This window comes from Petaurus breviceps, unplaced genomic scaffold (assembly GCF_028583685.1).
Source record: "Petaurus breviceps papuanus isolate PSGF00001 unplaced genomic scaffold, PetGlider_PUasm1.0 90897, whole genome shotgun sequence".
NCBI classification, from domain to species: Eukaryota; Metazoa; Chordata; class Mammalia; order Diprotodontia; family Petauridae; genus Petaurus; species Petaurus breviceps.
Window position 1 is genome coordinate 11,004,756 of NW_027187374.1, and position 24,788 is coordinate 11,029,543.

A 24,788-nucleotide genomic window follows, 5' to 3' on the forward strand; every position below is an offset into this window, starting at 1 on the left:
TAAAATTCATAATTTTAAATAATTTTTCACATGAAATATAAAGGTGGACTCCTTGTGATGTAATCACTTGCTTTATATGATTTGGAATTGAGTACATAAAACTTTGACACATACTAGTGAATTCTTTATCACAAAATCATAATTTTACTACATTAGATATTAAACATACCTGTAATAGTCTGTTTTTCTAAGTCTAGCTTTGATTATATCCTAAAGTTTATCAGCATGGTTTAAATGAGGTGAGTTACTAGCCCATTGATGTATGTATATCTTTATCTTTTCTATACATTTCTTAACCTTTTGTTACCTTTTATAAAGGTTTATCAAGGTTCTTGTGGAGTCTTCCATTTCCATTTAAAAATACATGTAGGTCTAGAGAAAACATTCATTCTTGGTGTGTCAATACATTTAACAGACTTCATCATTCCTTCAATAGCAAATGTTTTACAGTCTAACAAAGATGCCCAAATCTTACAAGCTCACCCTAGATTTCTTCTGATGAAAGTTTTGTTATGTTCTTGAATAAAAAAAGAAAAAAGGCAGTAAAAATTGCTTTTTCCAGTCTTCTGTATTATAGTATTTGTACTGTCTTTTTACTTTTTGTACTGCCAATAACGGGGTTTTTTTCTATTCTCGATAATCATGAGCTGCTTTAAAAAAAGAAAACTGGACTTGTACTTGATTTCAAAAAGTCTCTGCTGTGGGGCAGCCAGGTAGAACAGTGAGTAAGAGCACTGGGCCCAGAGTTGGGATGACCTGGGATCGAATCCGGGCTCAGATACTTAGCACCATAGCCAGAAATAACTGGCCATATAACCTTGAGCAAGTTACTTAACCCCAATTGCTTAGGGGTGGCCAGGTGGCTCAGTGAGTAAGAGTACCGGCCCCAGAGTCAGGATGACCTGGGATCGAATCCAGGCTCAGATACTTAGCACCACACCCAGAAATAACTGGCCGTATAACCTTGAGCAAGTTACTTAACCCCAATTGCTTTAAAAAAAAAAAGTCTATGCTGCACAGTAAAGGAATCTCTATCAGCCTCTCCAGCTGCCAGGTACCTCTGAAGTCCTTTGTTGGTTTTGTGTGATAAATTATACTGCTTTGCAGCAATAGTTTGTCAGTTTTTAGCATTGTTTTTCTTCTTCAACTGCATTTTCCATCAATGCCTTTGATGTGATTGGTACAAGTTTCTTTGTGGGCTTGAATGACCTTTAAATGCTTGACTATCCCACACCAACTGGCACTGCAGTATCTGCAGTGTGCTCTTTAAGAGTTATAACTTTTGCACATTTCCTTGGAATAATACCATTTCTTAATGGTCTCTCAACTGTAGACTTCTATATAAGTTGACGAGAATTGTGACTATTCTTAATGGGATCCATGAAATGGATTGGTCACATTGTTTGAATGCAAAACACACACTTCATGAAAAGACTATTTTCTGGAGAACCCACACAGGACAGACATTCACTTGGTAGTTGGAAGAAACAATACAAGGACACTCTCAAGGTCTCTCTTAAGAAGTTTGGAATTGGGGCAGCTAGGTGGCACAGTGAATGTCCTGGATTCAGGAGGTCCTGAGTTCAAATCAGACACTTAACACTTACTATCCATGTGACCTTGGGCAAGTCACTTAACCCCAATTGCCCCACCTTCCCCCCTGTAAAAAGCAAAAAAAAAAAAAAAGTTTTGAATTTTGTGACATGGGAGACACTGGCTCAGGAACACTCAGCATGGAATGCTCTCATCAGAGAAGGTGCTGTGCTCTATGAGTAGCAGAATGGAAATAGCTCAAATGAAAGAATCTGCTCCAAATGTTCACATGGACTATTTGTGCCTGACCTGTGGTAGAACATTCTGAGCTCATATTGGTCTCATCAGCCACAGTCACATACACTGTAACTTGACTTTAGAATGTCTTTTTGGTCCTCCTAGAGAACAAAGGACAACAACCAACCAATGATGCAAATTCACCTAACTTTGTAATCATTAAGTTCACATCTCTCCATCTGTAATGGTAATGTAATTTTGAATTTGAAGATCCCTTTGTGTTGGCAAAAGTAGCAGTACTTAACACTTAGTAACTGATCAAGGCTCTGTTGGGGAAACAGAAGGTATGAACTCCTGTCTTCTGTTACTAATGTAACAGGAAGGGGTTGGCTGAAAGAGGCTGTGTATATATAAGGACAAGCCCCAGAGAGGCACAGTCAAAATTTCCTTGAGACCAACATCTGGTGGCAGAACAGCTACAGAAGAATGGAGAACTGAGTCCTGAGAACTTGTGGTGGTGGAGCTTCTTCTGAACAGGAGCCTAGAGCCAGGAGGCCAGGAGCCAGGACCCCAGGAGCCAAGGAGCCCAGGAGCCAGAAGCCCAGGAGCCAGGAACCCAAGTGACTGAAGCATGACTGGGATGCTGAGACTTTGTTTGCAACTTGGTTGAGCCTTGAATTCCCTAGAGCAGAAATGGTGAAGGATCTGACATGGACCAGACCCTGTGAATGCCAGTGTGGAATAGAACTTGCACAGAGAGCTGGTCAAGTAACTGGGAGCTGTCTGCCACTGAACCCAGGTGACAGTCTGGTGAATCCAGGTAGAATCTAGGACCATGGAAGGGGATCCAGGGAATCTGAGAACAGGCCCCAAGTCAAGATGTAAAGACCTCTCCTTGGGTACTGAGTAATTATAGAATGATAGTTTACTAGTGACCTAAGGGGTGGAGGGGTTTTGTGTATGATACTTAGTAAGACTTTGCTGAATAAGTGACTGATTGTACTTTGAATACTTTGAGATATTGTTACTGATAAGTGACTGATTGAGTTAGTCAAGACTTTGCCCCAAGAGGCCAAGACTTTGACTATATACTTTGAGACTACTGATAAGTGACTGAGTTAACTTAAGAGTGACTATTTTACTTTGAGACTATGTTGTGAATATTATATTGTGATTTTCTATGATAAGTTGTAATATTATGAATGCTATACCTTGATTTTCTGTGGATGTTTTGCTTTTGTCATGGAATAGAGTGATTACTATACTGTGTAATCAGAACCTTAACAGCTGTTCACAGTAGCATTCTTTTGGAAAGCTGCTTGTACATGCCATTATACCACAGGCCATTTATTCATGTTTAAATTCTATGGAAAGACCATCTGTTACAGCTGAAAGCATTCTTAAATTATGAGTAAGATAACTTTAGGGTCAAGTCCCCACCATACTACTTCTCAGCTTGTGACTTTGGATGGGTCATTTAATCACTCTGCACCTCAGTTCCATCTATAAAATAGTGATGAGGGGGCTAGGTGGTGCAGTGAATAGAGCACTGGCCCTGGAGTCAGGAGGACCTGAGTTCAAATCCAACTTCAGATACTTAACACTTACTAGCCATGTGACCTTGGGGAAGTCACTTAACCCCAATTGCCCTGCCCTCCCCCCTCCAAAAAAAAAAGTAAAATAAAATAATGATATAAATACTTACACATGGCATGTGCTCAATAAATATTTATTGAATTAGATCCCTCACCATTGTTGCACTTTAACAAAACAGAGTGTAAATATTTCTCATTTTGTTGTGTGATTTATTGTGCAATTACTATTTTTATAAAATCACAAAGACTCTTGAATGCACTACCTTATTTTTACTTCATAATAACCTTACCATATAGAAAGACCCAATATTATTATCCCATCTTATGAGTGAGTCAACTGGAGCGCAGAGAGATTAAGTGACTTTGATTATTACATATCAGGTAAATTAAAAGAGTCTGAATTTATGTGAGCTGTCATTATTGGGGTCAGAGTTCATCAAACTATTCAATAAATACAATAATTTTTCTTTTCTTTTTTGGGGGGGGAAGGTAGAGCAATTGGGGTTAAAAGTGACTTGCCCAAGGTCACACAGCTAGTAAGTGTTAAGTGTGTGAGGCCGGAGTTGAATTCAGGTCCTCCTGACTCCAGGGCCAGTGCTCTATTCACTGTACCACCTAGCCTCCCCTAGATATAATAAATTACAAATGCATGTGACAATTCTAATTTTATGACCAGTTAAAGGAGACATGAGGCAAAGGAAGAAAGAGAGGGGAGTGAGAAAAGAGAATAAGAGAAAGAAGGAAAAGGGGAAGAGAGGAGATTGGAGACAGAGAGAGGCAAGAGAGTGAAGGGAACATTAATTCTTGTCAAAACACTGACAGGTTATCCCTCCACTAATACTGTTCTTTGAGAGGGAACTAGGGAGGAGGAGAAGCAACATTTTAGATTTTTTTTTTAAAGGGTAAGCTGCCAAAATTTGTCATAGTGTGTTCATTTCTACCCAAACATAGACATTCTAGAAATCTTCTCTTATCGTTTTCAATAGAAAAGAATTCTAGCTTCCTTCTCTGGAAAGCACAGTGACATTTTACGGTGGAAAAGGTGCGGGTTTCATGGAGTGACATCGCCATCTGGTGGTCATTAGATAATATTGCCATTTAATGATATCTTAAAGCCCTCGTCAGGAGTGGGGAACCTACTGCCTTGTGGCCACCTGGGTCTTCAAGTGCTGCCCTTTGGACTAAATAGCAGGTTATAATGCTATGAAATAAAGAGAAACAAAATACATTCAAAATACTAAAAACCAAAAAAAAGAATATATAAGGTATCTTATAATAAAAACAACTTACCTGGAAAATTTATTAAAAAGAAATCATGTAAGAATTCTGATACTCACTATGCATCATTTTTAAGAAACTATAAAATAAAACTACCCAGGTTTCTTAAAAATAAAGAGCAAAGTAAAAATAGAAAGAATCCACCAATTATCTCCTGAAAGAAATCCCAAAATGAAAACTCCCATGATTATCAGAGTCAAAATCCAGAGCTTCCAGGTTAAAGTAAAAATACAGCAAGCAACCAGAAAGAAAGAATTCCAGTGCTGAGAAACCACTTTCCAGAGCTTCCAACTTCTACTCTTGCATAGTAACTTTAAAATTGAAACAAAGGAAAAAATAGAAAGATAAAATAGCAAATAGGAGCAAACATAAGGGACTAAAAAGAATAAATACATTTGTATCCTTAGAACCCTGCTGTGATTTGAGGTCATAGAACAAATCTAATAAGACAGAGGCCTCAGGAGAGGGAGGGGTTTTGGTTGTTGGGTTTTTTTTTAATGTTTTCATGACCATAATAAAAAGGAAAGAGAAGGCAAAAGGAATACACTATGGGGGGAATGAGAGGAAGAGTAGGAGAAATTTTCACATAATTAAAGTATGCAAGTAGAAGATTATATAAACTAGGAAGCAAGGGTAAGGGGAATGGGAGACAGTTGAATCTCACTCCCATCTGAACTGGTCAAAAGAGGGTAAAATACACACATACACACACAGTTGGGTACAGAATTTCACTCACAGGGAAACAGGAGGAAAAGGGAGAAAGGGAAAAAATGAAATAAGATGGAAAGTAGATTTAAAGAGGGACTAGTCTAACTAAGATGGGTGAATCATGAGGAAGTTTAAAAGAAAAGAGAAGATAAAAACCTGTGATTGGGCTCTGGGTAAGTAGAGATACAGGGGAGCAGAAGCAGATTGCAACGAGCTTGGGTGGGTCAAAAAATAAATCATAGAGATATAAAATAATTTCATTAAAAATAATGATACAAATGAGACATTTTTGTATAAGTTTTAGGGATGCAACCAAAGCACTGCCTTTGGGGGGGGATGTTATCACTAAACAATTTCATCAGTGAAAAAAACTTCAAAAAAATCTTAAACTTTAAAAACAAAAACCTTTAAAAACAGAAAACAGCAAATGTTAAAATGCTAAAACATCAAAATAGAATTCTGAAAATGAAAGAGAAAATTAACAAAAAGGAAAGCAAAAAGAAATACTGAATTAGTAAATTTAAAAATATTTTAAAAAGAAAGAAAACTAAATTACAAATATCAAATGGAAAAGGTAAATTCACAACCAATGGAAAAAAAGCAAAGGAAATTATTTTTTAAAATTTTCACTTAATCATATGCCCATGAAAATGAGTCTACATGAATGAATAGCTATACAAATTAAAATGTACAAACTAACAGAACAGTAGAGACGTTAAATAGCTCAATCTCAGAACAACTGAAGGATAGGAAAGAAAAAGTATGGTATGGTGAAGAAATATGGAGAGGCAAGAGTAGAATCTGGAGAAAAATGAAGACATAGTGGGACTGGACACTTTTTTTAAAATGGAAATTCTATCTTGTTGCTTTCATTTATATTCCCATAACTTAGCACAGTCCCAGGTACATAGCAGGAGCTTAATAAATACTTCATATGGAGTAGCTAGGTGGCACAGTGAATAGACACTGGCCCTGGAACCAGGAGGACCTGAATTAAAATACAACCTCAGACACTTAACACTTACTAGCCATGTGTCCTTGGACAAGTCACTTAACCCCAATTGCCCTGCCTTCCCCCCTCCAAAAAAGCAACACAAAAAAAAGGAAAAAATAAGTTCTTCAAGTGAGCCTGGGCAGGGAATTCTCAGCTGTTGCTTCTCTTCTTCCCATCCCTCTTGGTGGATAATCTCTCATCTAATAGTTTCAGTAGATCCAATTTACAATTGTTAGGAGGACAAGCAACTTCCTCCTCAGAGCATGAAGCTCTCTCTTCTGTAGAAAGTACGTCAAATTTGTTTTTAAGCTCTGATTTGATCCAGTGACACTGGCTTCCTAGCTGTTCCATGAAAAAGACACTCCGTTTCTTAGCTCTGAGCATTTCCTCTGGCTTTCCCCAATGCCTGGAATGCTCTCTCCTCAGCTCTGACTATTGACTCCTCTGGATTTCTTGAAGTTCCAATTAAAATTGCATCTTTTAAGGGAAGTCTTCCCCAATCTCTCTTAATTCTAGTGCCTTCCCTTTGTTAATTATTTCCCATTTATCCTAAAAATAACTTTCTTTGTACATATTTCTTTGCATGTTGTTTCCCCTATTAGATAATAAGCTCTTTGAGGGCAGGGACTATCTTTTGCCTCTTTTTGTATCTCTAGGGCTGAGCACAGCACCTGGCATATATAGGTACTTAATAAATGCTGATTGATTGATTGTGCATGTGTCCTTTTCCTTCTCTTTCTCCTCTGCTTAACACTCTTCTATTCTTTATCACACACACACAGGTCAAGCAAGTCTCCTTCCTTCCCTTCGGGACTCTGTATCCCTTGCTTCTCTTTCCTTTTGGAATCCTTCATCTTACCTAATGATTGGGAATATGAAAAGGTCTTCTTCCATTCTCCTCACCTATTCCTCCAGGAAAAGCCCAGCTGACACTTCAAACAGATATACCATTCATTTGACTGTGACAGAAATACAAATATCATGTGCTTGATAAAAGTTACTGTACTATTTCCTTATTATATAAATGGTTGAGATTTTCACCCTTATTTCTTAAAACTACTTTTAAGTGTTTATACCTCAACCCCAAGCCTCTAGTTAAAATGTTTTACATCCATTTATAAATTTTTTTAAAGTTAAGAGTGTTTAGATCCACTTAATCAATTCACCTAACCAACTACAAGCTAATCTAAGCACAATGGACAGCACTCTAGGTCTGGAGTAAGAAAGACTCATCTTTCTGAGTTTGAATCTGGCCTCAGATATTTACTAGCTGAGCAAGTCACTTAATCTTTTTTCCTCATCTGTACAATGAGCTACAGAAGGAAAGGGCAAATCACTCCAGTATCTTTGCCAAGAAAATCCCAAGTGGAGTAACAAAGAGTCAGACATGATTGAAAACCAATGGGAAAAAAATTTGTTCCAGATACCTTTTCTTTTCTTTCCATACGCTGTCAGCTACCTTCTCCTTACCTATCTGTCGTCTATTTTTTTCTAATTCCACCCCTCAGTCCTCCTTTATTGTCCTTTATCCTTTTTATATCTTCCTCATTATACTTGATATTTCTTCTCTTAGAATCTGGAAAAAGAATCTGGAATAGTATCTAGACATGGAGTTTTTTTCCTTCATATTTTCTTTAATTACTCCCAAATTTTGCAAAATGTCTCCTCCTAAAATTCAACATCTAACATATTTCACCAATTTAAATTCCTGTGACTCATCTACATGATTCCTTTCTTATTATTCAGCTTAAATCCTCTCTTCTCTTGTTTCTTCTCCCATAACATTGATCAAGAAAATAACACTGGACTAGTAGCCAAATGACATGGGTTCTCAGATTACCTGATCTATATAGTACAGATTACATTCTTGTCCAACCAACATCACAGAGTTGTGATGGTCAATGGGATAATGTAGGTCGTAAGATCATAGAGCCAGAGCTGGCAGGAACCTTAGAGGCCGTTTACTCCAGACCCTGGGGAAAATGCTCTTAAGACTATCAAGCTTTACATAAATATAGGATAAAAATAGACATACAAATTTGGTCTAATAATATTAATAATTCACATTATTTTACTATATTATTTTAAAACTTTCCAAACCCTTTCCTTACCATAAACCTATTAATGTCTATATAAATATAGGATAAAAATAAACATACAGATTTAAGTTAATAATAATAACAATAATAACTTACTTTATTTTAAGGTTTTCCAAGCCCTTTCCTAATCAATCTTGTGAGGAAGGTAGTGAAAGTTTTATCAACTCAATTATATGAATGAAGAAATTGAAACTTAAAGAGAGGGAATGACTTGCCTAACATTATGCCAGGTCTCAGTACTCTTCTTGCTTTGCTACAATATGCCACTGCTCTATTTTGTTTGTATTTTTGCTTATGTAGCTTAGAATCATAGAACTTGAGATCTAGAAGTTGACTTAGGAAATATATTAGAGATGATAGCTTACAATATAAACCTCTTATGTTTCATATCAGGAATCAGTCCTAGAGATGTCGTGGAGGGTCTTACTTCTCTGACTGTAGAGTTTTTATTTTGCTTTTTATGTAAAAAGGAAACCACTGATGGTTTTTGAGCAGAGTGACATGGTCATATACAGATAGAGGAAGGCAGAGATGCAATATAGGACCACTGACTTTATACTCAGAGGTCTTGAGTTCAAATCCCATTTCTACCTTTTGCTATGTATGTGATTGGAGGAAGTCACTTGCCTGAGTCTCAGATTCTCAATCTGCAAAATTACAGGATTGAACCATTTGATCTTCAATGTCCCTTCAGTTTGAAGTACAGAATCCCAAGAATATTTTAGCATGATTTATTGGAGAGGAGAGGGTTTATAAGCAAGGAGAAAGATGTGAAGGCTATGTTGAGGTATTATAGAAAGAACGCTGGCTTGAAATCAGAAAAGACTAAATTTCCAATCCCAGTTCTAACACTTACTGTGTAACTCTGGGAAAGTCATTTAACTTCTCTGAATCTTTGTATCCTCATCTTTAAAATGGGGGTGATACCTAAAATATACTTTAGATTGCTATAGGGAAAGTATATGGCATATCTTAATTTATAAAAATTATTGTTATTGAATTTGTCTAAATAAAAAACTATAAAGATTAAAACTAGGGTAACAGTTGTGTGAATGGAAAGAACTTAGCCACTCATTGAATATTGCTAATCAACATACCAAATTTCTTAGCAGCTAGGTGATGCAATGGATAGAGTACCAGGCCTAAAGTAAGGAAGACCCATCTTTCTGAGTCAAAATCTGGCCTCAGACTCTTACTAAATTGGTAACCTTTAAGTGACAAATCACTTAACCCTGTTTGCCTCAGTTCCTCATCTGTAAAATGAGCTAGAGAAAGAAGTGGCAAACTACTACAGTGTCTTTACCAAGAAAATACTGACTCACAAAGGATTGTATATGACTGAAACAACTGAACAACAATACCAAATTTATTTAGGGCCACCATTCTTTCCCTTTAGGGAAGGGTTGGGGTTTTTTTTTGGGGGGGGGGGCCTTTTGTTTTTTGTTAATTTTTTTTACAATGGAAAATAAGACTCTTGATGTGCTGAATCCTGCTAAATAAACAAGGTTAAACCCCATTAAACATAAAAGACACCAACATAGTAAAAAAGACAACTCCAAGATATTCACAGTTGCTTGATAGAGACAACAGAATATTGAATAGAGAATATTCTTGAATAGTAGCTCTCAAGGTAATGGGAGAATGCCTCATATCAGGGCTCATCTATAGGTTAGTGGCAAAATACCAAACCTAAGCTTAAGCTGAAAATAATTATTACTACTTGATCTGAGGTTATAAAAGAGTAAGAAGAGAAGAGGAAGGAATGCACTAAGTCAATGTTATTGATTTACACTCTAAAAGAAATACCAGGACTATTATTTGGATGTCAAAATAGCTCCAGGAAGAGTACGAGCCATTTTGATCATTTGAAACCAAATACCTGCTTTCTTTGAGATGGAGCTTTCAGATATACAGTCTCTTTAAATGCCATTGTGATACACTAAGTGAGTCACATTTCTCCTTCTAAGGTTATACCACGTTAAATTATATGCAATTTCAAAAAGAACAAGATGTTGTCCTTCTTTGAATCTGCTACTCTTAAAAGCATGTTTTGCCTAAAGTTAATTCATAGCCCAAGGAAATTTGGGGAAAGGAAAGTTCCCTCAAATGGCAAGTAATAAGAGTAACTAAGAATTCACACCTACTCTTAAATGGCAAATGACATTATTTTGGTAATGGAAAAAGATATGCACATAGCTATGGGTGATGTGTACTATTTAAAATGTTTAGTAGTAGACACTTCAGTTGTGGGGTGCAGAGGAGAGAGACAAGAATCCCAGCTCCATGCAGATGAGAACTGAGAGATAAAGACAGAGAGGGGAGGGAGAATGAAATACAGACCAGGGGTCCAACTAATTATTTTTCAACTATTATTACAAATAATTATACTTATGTACTTCACAAGTGTATTGTGTTTATATTGATTTAGTGAATGCTTACAAATTATACAAAAGGAAGTAAAGTGATCAGTTTTTATGATAGTGCAAACAGAAATCCTTTGGAAGTTTTTATGGTCATAGAGCACTATTTTCATTCAACTCAAAGACTTTTTCATAATCTCACTCTACTGCTATTTTTCAATGATTGTCATTTTTACATAGCTATCGTCTCTATATTGATCTTTAATAGAGACACAGAGCAATATAGTAGAGAGAGTGCCAGTCTTAGAGTGTAGATACCACGGGTTTAAATCTTGCCACTGATACATGATATCTGTGTGACCATGGGTGAGTCATTGAACCTTTTTCTGACCCTTGACAGCTCTCTAAGACTTTAAGTTAACAACTAGTTATTAATCTACATTAATAAAGGGAATTTCCATACAGGGAGTTTACTACACTGATGAAGCAAGCCACTGGTTTAGACCAAGATGATGATGAAGATGGTGATGATGATGATGATGATAATGATGATGATGAAGAATAAAAAGAAAAATAACAACAAGAAATTCGTTTTGTGTTAAATATCTAAACACTCTCCTCTAGCTATTGAAGAAATTCAAGTTAACCAATGAGACTTCAGAAAATCACAGAATCTCAGAACTGAAAGTGGCCTCAGAAGCTCTCTATTCCAACCCCCTTTTTTTGCTTTTTTTTTTTTTGAGAGTGGAAGGCAGGGCAATTGGGTTTAAGTGACTTGCCCAAGGTCATACAGCTAGCATGTGTTGTGTGTCTGAGGCCGAATTTGAATTCAGGTCCTCCTGACTCCAGGGCAAGTGCTCTACTCACTGCTCCACCTAGCTTCCCCCCAACACTTTTTTGAAGAAGGAAACATTCTGCACCAACCCTGAGAAATGACCATTGAGCTTCTGGCTTAAATCTCCAGTGATTCAGAGTCCACAACTTTCTAAGACAGCTCAATTCTACTTTGAATTGCTAAAATTATTTTTCAAAATTTTTTTCCTTACATTGATGTAAGGGTGTAATAGTAATGGAATTTAAAGATCCTCCTGCATTGGCTTGGTTTTCAGGTTGAGTGTTAAAACCCAGAGCTTGTGAATCCCACTTGTGGGATGGACTTGTTGATGTGAAAAGAGAGGGCTGAACTGGGAGGAGCTGGTGCCATGGGTTTAGAGAAGCACAAGCAGAGGAAGAGAAACAGAAGAATTTTTGAAAGCAGCATCATGGAGGCAGAGAGAGAGAGAGAGGATTGCTGAGAGCCAGTTTGAGCTGCCCAGGACTTTTGAGAGCTGCCACTTGGAGCTGCCAAGGACTGAGGAGACATGGCTGTGAAGCTGGTACTTTGTCTGTCTGTTTTGATGTTGTTTTGCCAGATTTGTCCACTGGTGAAGGACAGTGCTGTTGTTGCAGAGGTCCTGGAACCTTGCTGTTGGTTCAGAAGCCTTAAAGAAGGATTTTCTTGTTGTATGTTTACAGAAATCCTGGAAGAGGGTTTTGCTAATGTTTTCAGGGGTCCTGGGACTGTTGTGCAGACAGAGAATGAATTAATGAGGACACTGGCAATGTATCTTGTGGCCTTGTTAAGCTTTGTCTCCCCAGGAACAGAGATTGCTGAGAACTTTCCTCAGGTCAAGATGAAGAAAAGATCTCTCTTTGAGTATTAAATGCTTAAGCTTGTTGTAATTCAGGGGTAGATGGTCTTTCCAGTTGTGATCCAAGGGTGGGAAACTTTTGACTTTTTTTGTGCTCTGTGACTGACAAAATGAATGTATTTTGTTTATGATTGGAAATTAATCTCCATTTGAGAAGAGGGTCTTTGGGATTGACTAAATGAATGTACTGTCCAGGGGTGGAGTAGTACTGGGAAATTATTGAATTACACTTGGTGAATGCTGTATTTTTATTTTCTCCGTTCTTAATTTGTCACTGACCAAAATAGAGAGTGGCTATGCTGGTATTTTGAACCTTTAGGAAGTTGCCTTTGCTTGGCATTACAAAGGGTAGGGTCCTAACCACCCCCACTTACATTTAATACCTTAACTAGATAAAAACATTGTTTGATTGAATCAATCAGAATTTAATTTGAATAGGGTTAGTACATCTCCTTGAATAATAGATTAATCACTAAGTAACTTGTATTAAAGAAAGGAGCTATCTGAGACCCAGAGAGAAAGAAACTGAGTTTCTAGATTCAAGAGATTGATGTAAACATGGCATTTCTCATGCATCTTTTAGGAGCAAAGGAAAGACTTAACTGTGGCGGAGAAGAGACATCAAAGATAATCATTGTATCTACAGGTATCTAGGAGTACAGTATCAAGGATGAGGGAAATCCCAAGAAAGGATTAGTTCTTTCTCCAACTCCCCTCCCAAAGCCTACCTACCACCTACACATGGCCTAATTTCCTTTCATCACCCACATGTTTCTAATAAACTAAAATTTGCCTCAACTTAAAAAATCCAGAGATTAATAAGAGAGAATTATAAATGTAAGGTTAGGCAGAAAGTCCAACCTCTGCCTAGGTGCTAAATGTCCTCTCAAAGCCTTCATTTAAAAGTTCCCAGGCCACCATATCTTAATTTCTTACCAGTCTGAACTCCTTTAAACTGAACATCATCACACCTCCTCTCAAGGTACCTTCTACCTTCTCTTCCTCCCTACTCCTCTTCATTTTTCAGCTTCCTTTTGCGTGTACCACAGTGCCTAGAATATAATGGGCACTTAATAAATGTCTATTGACTGACTGATGGATGGACCTAGATTTAAATCCTGACTCTGACATTTATCACATGTGACCTAAGACAAGTCATTTAACTTCTCTGGGCCTCATTTTCCTTATCTATAAGATGAAAAGGTCAGACTAGATGACCTAAATCTAGGATCCTATGATCTATGCCTTACCTAAGTGCAATTAGCAGCTTCAAAAAGCATTTGAACAGTTTTCTTGACTGATTCTGCCTGACCATATATGTTATCTCAGCACTTAGCTACTTCAAAATGATGAAGTCCTTGGACATTTCTGACTGTGATTCAATGTTATACAGTGCTTTGAGGGAGAAAAAATTGTCCAATTAGGAGGAAGAGCTGATGACTCAGAAGACTTTAAAATGGAGTAACCCTTGCTCAGTTGTCTCTTCTTTCCCACATGCAAAGCATAGCAACAGCCTTCAGGTCTCTTCCAGTGAAGGGCAGAAGAAGGGAAACTCTCTTTTCTTCCCCCCAGCTTCCATGCAGCCATGTGCACATGGCTGCTAACATAACATATTGTGCCACTGTAAGCCTGAGATTAGATCTCAGAGCCCTAGTTGCCTATTCTATTTTGTGTTTCTTTCCAAACATAGGTCTTTAGATGGGCATGTTCAGGTTTGAAAGCAACCTTGTGAACTCTGGAAGTATGGAGGTACTAGGTTCCCTGTTTGGAACCTGGCAGCAATAGGATTTGCTACTTTAGAGAGGATATACCTATCATGCAAGGAATTCAACCCCCATATTCAGCAGTCCCACACACTATTTTATGTTACAATTTTAAAAGCCCAATCTCCCAGAAGAGTATAACAGCAGTTAGTAGTGCAACTTAAGTTTCTGTCAATGCACTATGAGTATTACATTATTTCTAAGTTGTTGAATGAGTGTAAATTGATGAGAAGTTTTTGTGTTTAGGATATAAGTATCTGTCCCATACATGATGCATTTTGAATAACTTTCTATTTTCCTACACACTTTGGGGAAATCCTAGACATGAGCCAAAACCTGATTTTAAGCAAAGTTTTCCTTCAAGTGCTGGGGTTGAGAACATAATGAGCTTAAGTGTGTAAGAAAATGATTCTGAATCCTCGTATAGGTGGTTAGTCTCTTACAGGAATAAGACTAATCTGATGTTGTGTTGGGGGTTCAATATTGAGAGGGACTCAGAGAGAGAGAGAGAACCCACTGCTCTACCTCCTGGACTAAGAAACAGTTACTCTTTTTTGAAGTCACTGTTTAATTGAACAAAACAAGACCAAGGACAGATCCCTGAGCTAGATAAGATTGAATTGACCTATCAATCATAGCTCTTTTGGACTAGATATTCAATAAGTTCTAAATACACCTAATTTAATTATTATCTACTCAATATCTCTGCATCCTGTCTACAAGGGCAGCACGATGTATTTTAACAAGTGTTTTACTAAAATCCAAGTATACCATTTCTAGGGCAGTCACTTGATCTGATAACACTGTCATTCTGGCATTTCTTGGTCTTGTTGAACCCATGGTGTCTTTTAGTGATCACTTTTTTTCCTTTTCTAAATGCTCACAAACCATCTTTTTAAAAAAAATGTAGCCAGTTATGGAATATTTCTCCTTTTCTCCTCTTTTTTTTTACATTCTGCTAACCAGAGAGAGTAGACTATTTCCATCCTAGGGAGTATGAATTGTGAGATAGTAGAGTTGATAACTTGGGAGGGGGTGTACTAAAAAAGGCAGAGAGGGAAAGGGCACGTGCACAAAGAATGCTGCAAGAAATGAAGAGAGAAATTTAGGAAACCTATTTTCCCTTATCTTCCACCCAGAAAATAGCTTCAAAATATTGGAAGATTCCATATTGACCATATTCCACCTTGCTGAACTCAGAAACTAGAGATTTAGTGGCCCTACTATGAAATCAAAATGGAAGGCAAGAAGAAGAGAAGGAAGAAAAAGGAATGTCACCCACACTCCTCCCCTCCCAATTTGAGTATACCAAAGCAGTTGGTCAAGTTAAAATTTCCAGTAGATACCTCATTCTTGGGAGATTAAGTATTTTTATGATTCTTTGGGACTCATAGTTGGTCAGTTTATGATTTATTTTAGATCCTTCTTTTTTAATAAAACTTAACTACAGTAATGTTATGAACCTTCCACAAAATAACATCCTGCTTCCAAGTGGAAAGTGAGTTTATAAATACTTTAGAAAGACTATACAGATGTACTTGGGGGGCCATGATCCATGAAAGTAAGAAAATCCCCAAAGTGTTTATGGGTCTTTTATGCCTCTGACAAATGGGTTATAAATACATTGTAGAATTTTATTAGGATTTTAAGTTAAATTGATAGACTCCTATCTATTTCCCTTTTTGAAAAAGACATTTTCCCATCTCCTATCCTGCCTCTCCTATTTTTTCAGTGCTCTAAAATATAGTTCAGCTAAGCCTAGTAATTCAGTCACAGGGAGAGTAGAGTATGCTCTGTTAACATCATTGTTTCACTTATCTTAGTTTTCAATGGCCTTTTAACTTTTTTTGCTCCATCCTTCTAAAACTGAAGATAATCCCTGATAGAGAAAAGAGGAGCAAAATAAGTTAAGTAGTTCTTCCTTCTGTCATAAACTATTATCCTATCCATCCTGAACACCATAATCCCTTCTTTGATCTTTCTCTTGCCTACAAAAAAGTTTTAAAAGCCCTTTTTCTGTCATTCTTAGCATTCACCATTGGCTTCTGATTATTCTGAGCTTTAAGATTTATATTCCTTACATAGAACTTACATTATTTACAGAGGATTGTGTCAATCTTTTATATTCATCTGCAGTTACCTGTCCCTGTTTTATCTTCTCTTTATGATACAAATTGATCAATGAGTTAATGGATGCATTTATATTAGTCTATTGAAAAAGACCTAACTTTTCTTCTCATTGCAAACATTTGTGTTTGTGCCTTTAGATTTTTTTTTTGAGACAATCAAAGTTAAATGATTTGCTTAGGGTCAAACAACTGGTGTCTGTGGTTGGATTTTACCTCAGTTTCTCTTGGATCCAGGGCTGGTGCTCTATCCACTGTGCCACCTAGCTTCCCAGTGCCTTTAGAATTTCAAACTCAAAAGATTCCATCTCTAGAGCAGATTTCCAAAGTAAAATTTCAGGACTTAAAATCCTACATATTCTTTCTCTGAAATACATGAAATTCCCTCTCCAGGTCTATGATAGATGTCAGACTGTGTGGCCCATTCTTCTCTATCATGAATTCTAAGATAGAATGGTTACTGCTTCCCAAGGTTCCCATGATTTCTGTTATAGAAGTTTTTATTGGTTCAGAATAGCAATCCTCATTTCCTCAATCTTTTGATGAATGAAATTGTTGCTCCGCACCCTTCCCTCCATCATGGCCTTCCAAGATCAAGAGTAACAAAGACGTCCAAATTTATTACACAGTCCACATAGCTCCATGTACTAGCCAGGGGGAATACATTTGCTATGCAACCACAGCTTGAATTCCAATTTTTCCTAGGAAAATAGGACTTCATATTCAATAAGATGCACTCGACTTTTTCTATCAAACTGATGCTTATAGCCATGCCATTTCCCTACACTTTTACCCAAATGTCACTGAAATATCAGTCCCGGATATTCCACCTTCTATTATTGTCCCTTATTATAAAATAATTGGCACTGGAGGTAGAGATGGGCTCCTCTATCGCTTTCTCCATTAAAGCATTTAACTTACCAATTCTGGTAACATGGAGAAGCTAGGGAGGGAAGGGGTACTGCTTTCAGCCATGTATGACTCATGATGATGATACCATTGTTGACTGTTAATCCCAAAGGACTGATGACTCAGTGAACCCATTAAAAAAGAGAAACAAATCTCAGCCTTGTGACAAGCATTAAAGGTGACAAAATGTGATTCCAATGAGAGGTGAGGATAGTCCTTCTGTACCCCAACTCCATTTCAATTCCTCTTGTGGTATGTGGCCTCAAGTAGTAAGGTTTGTAACAGGATATTCTGGCAGCTTTGCATCAGATTTTTTTGTATGTAGATAATACTATGAGTTTCAAAATGTCTGCAATGTTGATAGCATCTAAAAGAAGTTCCATTTGCATTTGTTCCATTTGCAACAGGAGGAGCAAGTGAAGAGGGAACAACAAAATGAGAGAAGCCAGAAGAAAGAATACTATCCAGCTTGGCCATTTCACAGGCTAGTTGGTGCCAAGAGTCAACAAGACAATGCCAAACAAAGTGAAATTTAAAATGGCTAATTAGAAACTTTTCAAGCTGTTCTATGTTTTGATAAGGCTTAAATACCAGCCTTCCAGCAGATTGTAACTGTAGTTTTAAGCTACTGAATCATGCTTAAATCATTATGTTAATTCATGTTGTTAGTTTTCCAGGTACAACATTATTTTTTGTGTAGGAACAAGCAAACTGTCTCTGATCTAATTCATATGTTCAGGATATTCACATTGTTTCAGGGGAAAAACTCTAAATTAATATTAGAAAAGTTGTCTCCTGGAAGCCAGGATAGAGCTTTGCTAAGCTTAAGAACAAGAGAATATGGAAGTTCCCCAAATTAGAAATCAGACTCCCCTACAAGTATGCCTGGAAGTTCCAGCCAAACATCGCCTCTATACTTAGATAATAACAATCCTATGGTGTTTGTATACTGCTTTCTAAGCAGTGACAAAAGCTTATGCATGCTTTGGTTACCTAAACATGGTATCTTCTGGTTTAGTGTTCCTATGACTTGAGAATACTAAAAAAAAATGAACATAAAGAGAGAGTTAATTTACTCCCAGTTACAATGGTGACTTAGAGGAATCAAACTCTCCCACATATATGACAGAAAATGTCTGAACAAGACTCCAGATTGATTAATGTTAAAGAAAACCTAGAAGGAAGGAAGGAAACTCCTTCATCAAGTCCAGAACTACACACACATACACACACACACACACACACACACACACACACACACACACACACACCACAATAGCCAGAGGGAATTTCAAAATTTTTCAAGAAAAAATAGGTAGGATCCTATGACCCAAAATTCTACATGGGAAATCATCCCCAAGAAAGATGGAATCTTTTGAGGTTACTACCTTAAAGACATAACCATAAATGTTGACAATGAGGGAGAAAAGTGGGAACTTTCTCAAGAGGCTAATTAATAGGAGTGCATGTACTAACTCATTTACAAATTTAGATTGTAAAGTCATATATAGAAAGCAGAAGCAAGATAGTTAACTGAAGGAAGAAAATAAAAGAACTGTATAATCTTTTTAAAAGAGTGTCAAGTATGGGGCAGCCAAGTAGCACAGCAAGTAAGAGCACCGGCCCCAGAGTCGGGATGACCTGGGGTCAAATCCAGGCTCTGATACTTAGCACCACACCCAGAAATAACTGGCTGTGTAACCTTGAGCAAGTTACTTAACCCCAATTGCTTTAAAAAAAAAAAGTCTCAGGTATTCCGAATAAACTGGGTTAGATAATAAAATCTAATAACAGCAAAAAGGGACTCTTTTAAGGTTTTTATGAACAAGAAGAAGCTCAAAAAAAGGATCCTTTCTGAACAAATATGCTCCATGGGGGTTGTGAACCAGCATGAATTCCAGTAATCAGAGTTTAAAACTAGATACCAGTTTTGATCTCCCTGAATAGAATCAGGTGACAAAGCTAACCCCCATTGGTCAATGCACTGATCATATCAGTATATGAACTCACAGTACTGGAGGCTGATTCAGGAGAAAGGGTCAATCAACTCACTAAATGCCTTGGGAGGGAGTGGCCTTGAAGAAGGGCTAATGCCAAAGTCCAACTGTGACTAATCAGAGCTATAGCAGGAGGTGAAATCACATTCACTTCATAATTACGGATTGTATAAAGAGTAGGATACAAAAAAGAGGTGGGACCAGAATCTTAAAAAATGCCACCAGGAAACTGAGACAGAAGCTAGGCAAATATTGAGGCCAAGTGCCAGTAATCTCATCCAAAACAACAGCCTCAGTTGAATCTAGACTACAGAAGGATGAAGACCAAGTGTACAAAAGCCATCAACTGAGGAGGAAGAGCCTGGTGTTGGCACAAGGTGGATGCATTCATATTAGTCAGTAACTGAAATCAGAAATTGGAGTCAATAGATAGCAAAAAATATAACAAAGAAATTGTATGAGGCCCAAAAGATAATTATGCTTTATAACAAATAGAAGCAAAGTCATGGTGGGTGCAGGGGGGGAGGGGAGGAATGACTCAGCTACAATAAATATTAGTGACTAGAAAACATGAAACTAGAAATTTTTAAATGAAATTAGAGTTTTGAAGAAAAAAATTGGAAAGAAAATAAGTAGTTTAGAATAACAGGAGGAAAACTTACCCAAGTAGTAAACTTCCTGAAAAATAGAATAGTGCAATCAAAACTTAATGATTTTATGAGACAACAAGAAATATTAGAACAAAGTTTTTAAAATGAAAGAAAAAGTAAGGTATCTACAATCAAAATAATTCATCTGGAAAATATGTTAATAGGTGATAATTTAAAAGTCATTAAACACCCTAAAAGACCTGATAAAAAAAAACCTTGAAATCACAAAATAAAATTGCCAGATCTATGCAAAACCAGAAGTCAAGGTGAAAATGTAAAAATCCACCATTTTATTTTAAAAAATACCAATTTTTAAAGACCCAATAATATTACCAACAAAATTCAGAACTTCCAAGAATCAAATAAGATTATTCTGCAACTCCCATAAAGAAAAAGTCTTGGTATTTGATATTCTAAAAGATTAAAGATAAAGGCTCACAACCAAAAATAACTTAGGCTGAAAAATTGAATACAATCTTATTAGAAAAAAATTCCCAGGTCAAGAAGAAAATATTACAAGCTGTCAGGAAGAAACAATTTGAGTATTGTGGAAACACAATCAGGATAACTCAATATCTAGTAGCTTCTATGCTAAGGGATCTAAGGGCTTGGAATATGATATTCGGGAGGTCAAAGAAGCTAGGATTACAACCAAGAATCACCTACTCAGCAAAACTGAGTATAATGCTTCAGGGAATAATATGGTCATTCAATGAAATAGAGGACTTTCAAGTATTCTTAATGGAAAAAAACAGAGCTGAACAAAAAATTTGACTTTCAAATACAAAAAGCAAGAGAAGCATGGGAAGGTAAACAGGAAAAAGAAATCATAAGGGACTTATCAAAGTTGAATTATTTACATTCCTACATGGAAAAACAATAATTGTAACTCATGAGACTTTTCTCAGTATGAGGATGGTTGAAGGGATTATATGTGTGTACATACATATATATGTATGCATAGGAGGGTATATGTGTAGATAAATGCATATGTGAGTATGTGTATATGTGTGTACATGTATACATAGAGGGCACAGGATCAGTTGAATAGGAAGGGATGATATCTAAAAATTAATAGGTAAGAGAAGAATATAATGAGAGGAGAAAAGGAGAGATAGAATAGGCTAAATTATCTCATATAAAAGAGGCAAGAGAAAACTGTTACAATGGAGGAGAAGAGTAGAAAGGTGAAAGAGAATGGGTCAACTTTACTCTCATTGAATTTGGCTTAAGGAGGGAATAACATACACACTCATTTGGGTATCTTGTGCTATAGGAAAGTGGGGGGAAAGGGGATAAGAGAAGGGATGGTAGAGGGGAGGGCAGGTGGGGGAGAGGGTAGTTAGAAGCACATACATTTGAAAAGTGACAGGGCCAAGGTAGAGAATGGAATGGGTGGGGGCAGGATAGGATGGAGGGAAATTCATAATATAACTACTATGGAAACATTTTGCATAACTACACATGTACAACTTATATTGAATTGCTTATCTTTCCAGTGGGTGTGGGTGAGTAGGGAAGAAGAGAAAGAATCCGGAAATCAAAGTTTTAAAAACAAATGTTAAAAAAAAATTGGTGGGTTTTTTTTTTTTGCCTGCAACTGGGAAATAAGATATGCAGGCACTGGGGTATAGAAATCCATCTTTCCCTACTAGAAAGTTAAAGAGGGTATGGAAGCGAATATAGAAGAGAACAGATTGTGGGAAGGGGTACTCAGTAGGCTTGCTATCTTGCGGTGGGGGTAGGGGATAGGAGACAATTTGTAATTCAAAATCTTGTGAAATGAATGTTGAAAACTAAAAATAAATTTAAAAAAAGAAAAATGTTTAAAAAGAAAAAAATTGGGGCAGCTAAGTGGCGCAGTGAATAAGACCACCAGCCCCAGAGTTGGGAGGACCCAGGATTGGTTCCAGCCTCAGATATTTAGCACCCACCCAGAAACACCTGGCCGTGTAACCTTGAGCAAGTTACTTAATCCCAATTGCTTTAAAAAAAATAGAAAAGAAAAATATTACCTTTCTTCTAACATAATAAAGTCCTATCAAGCACCCCTGATAAATAACCCAGAACTGAGTAGAAACTTTGAAATGCAAATACAGGAAGCAAGAGAAATATAAAAAGGTAAATACATTTAAGCAACTGGGAAAGGCTAAAGAATGATAAAGTACTTGCAGAAGAAACTATTGTCCTTCAGAAGGTATAGCCTTCATCAAATTTATTGACTAAGAAAAGAAATGAAAGGGGGAAAGAACACATCAGAGAAGGAATGAGGGAAAAGGGGGAGAAATTTATTGTCCTGTAATTGGGTTACACAAGAAGAATATACAAATATAAATGGGTGGCAGAATAGGTAAATACCCATGATCCTCTAATTTAAACTAGACAAATTAGTGTTAAAGGCAGGTTAGATGTTTAAAGTACAAGAACCTCAGGAGCTGTAATCAAGTACAACTCTAAGTAATAAGGAATGAAGTTTAGGATCTGACCAGTAGATCACACTTTCAAGGCATACAATTATCTAACTCTTTGCAGTTTTCTAAGTTATTCCTATTGACTATCATATTCATCTTAGTTCTGCAATGGATGTATATGCCATTGGTTTTGGCTAAAATGAGATGTCAAGGCATTCCTTGTGTTCTACATAAAACAAGTAGGATGAAACAGGCTGATGAAAATTATTCATAGGCTGCTCAAATGAATGACATCTCTTTTATGTATTCTGGGAAGGTATGTAAGGAGGCAAAAGTCTAAGCCTATTCCAACTGATGAAGCTGCAGAAATGAGAGCTACTTCTAGATGGCACTTCACTGTCATTTTATAAAGGTCTGCCTTCAAGTGAAACTACTATTTTGCCTCCCAATTTTTCTCCAAGAGTTGAACAATTCCTAATATTATCTAAGCCATTTCCTTGCCAGTCATCATGCTTAATACCTGTAAATATCTTTTTAATGGCATCTTTAGAACAAGCATAAATCATCTAGCTCTTTAAAGGTGCACATATAAAATCCCGGAATATAAATAGTGGTCCTACTTCATTAGACTCCATTTCTTACTTGTGGAATAATTCAAAGCATGTCGTTCAGAGGTAGCAACTTCACAAAAGATGTATAGGGGTCCTCTACATTATCACCAGTGTCACCCACCAAGATCTGCTTTACTACTTCTACAATTATTTGGTTTCTGTCTTCACTTAAACAGAAGAGAACTACTTTCTTTTTTTTAATCTCCTCTTATGTAGAAGATTTCCTTACTTTCATGTCATTAAAAACTTTGAATACTTCATCATTCACAGGTACTCCAAAATCCATGGTTCCCAGAATGGTATAGGCTACAATGATGAATCTTCACTTATCAGCACTAGGGAGAGGAGAAAGAAAGAAGGATATTCTTGTGGACCTTAATGGTTTTTACATAATGGAGTATTGTATTTAATCAAAACATTTTTTGCATCTATTTATATAATCATTTATTTTCAATGTTTGTTTTTAATTTGGCCTACTATGTTTATCCAACTATATCCATGTGAAATTTTAACAAGTTGCTACATCCTCTGTTAATATTTTATTCAATATTTTGCAGAGATATTCATTTAAAATATAGATCTATATCTCTTCTCTTTAGAGAGATAGATCTTTAATTTGCTTCCTCTGCAGTTTAGGTATCAGTTTTAATATCTGCTTCATAGAAAATAATTGGTGAGTTCCATTCTTTCCTGATTTTTGAAAAAAATGTGTAATATTTGAACTATTTGTTCTATCAAATACTAAACATTTGGTAGAATTTGCTTGGAGATATTTTTAGTATTGGGATTTTTTTCTGTAGGAGTATCTAATTATTATTAATTAAAGTTATTAAAGTTCTTTATTTCTTGTTATTTAAATGCTCTATTAATCTAGGTTTTTTATATTTATGAATATTAATCCATTTCACTTACATCATCAATGTTGTTGGTATATAACTTCTTTAAAAACTGGTTTCTAATAACTTCCTTTACTTCCTTTTTAATTGATGTAAGTTCTTTCTCATTATGATATTGGCAATTTGGTTTTCCTCACCTTTTTTTTCAAATTATTTAGTGTTTAATCAAGGTAAAGTCACACACAAAGCAAGAAATAAAAAGGAATAATCAGAACTTATCATGAACAGAAATAAGACAGCAAATCTGATGACAAGAAAGAAATAGTTCCCTTCAAAAGTATGAAATGTTCAAACTCATAAAAGACCAAAATGAGATCTTGGATAATATAGTCTCGGAAAAGAAAAGAAAACTAACTATAAAGGAAAAGGACAATCTTCTGGTCCTGAGGGTTTCAGGAAATTTTGTTCAGTTTTGAAGAACATTTAATATTAAATAGTACACAAAGTATCCTCAAAAATTGATACAGTACTCTAACAGATTCCTTTTATTAGGAAAATATATCCTAATATCTAAACCAATGAATGATTTTAAAAAAACACAGAAGGAAAACTATATGCCAATATCATTAATGAACATTATTTCAAATTTTTTAAATAAATTACAAAGACATTACAACAATGCATCCAAGAAAGTATACATTATGTCCAAACCATATTTATACAAAGGGAGCAAGGATGATTAAACAATCAAGGTAATCACATAAAAAAAATCCCTAAGCATATGATGCAATAGATACAGAAAAGTCCTTTAACAAAAACAGTAATTTATGTTTTAAAAAAAACTTTATAAAGTACAGGCAGAGAGGGACCTTTTTATATTATAAAAAGTATCTAAAAGCAAAAGCAAGCAGGCTTTGGGGGATATACTAGAAACATTCCAATAAATACAGGAATTAGGTGAAGAAGCCCACTCTCCCCTATATATTACGT

General features: G+C 36.3%; 1 pseudogene; it reads right to left on the minus strand.

Moving 5' to 3' along the window:
* Nucleotides 1–22,755: 22,755 nt before the first annotated feature.
* Nucleotides 22,756–23,248, minus strand: LOC138151354 (cofilin-2 pseudogene; annotated as a pseudogene).
* Between the last annotated feature and the right edge of the window lie 1,540 nt (nucleotides 23,249–24,788).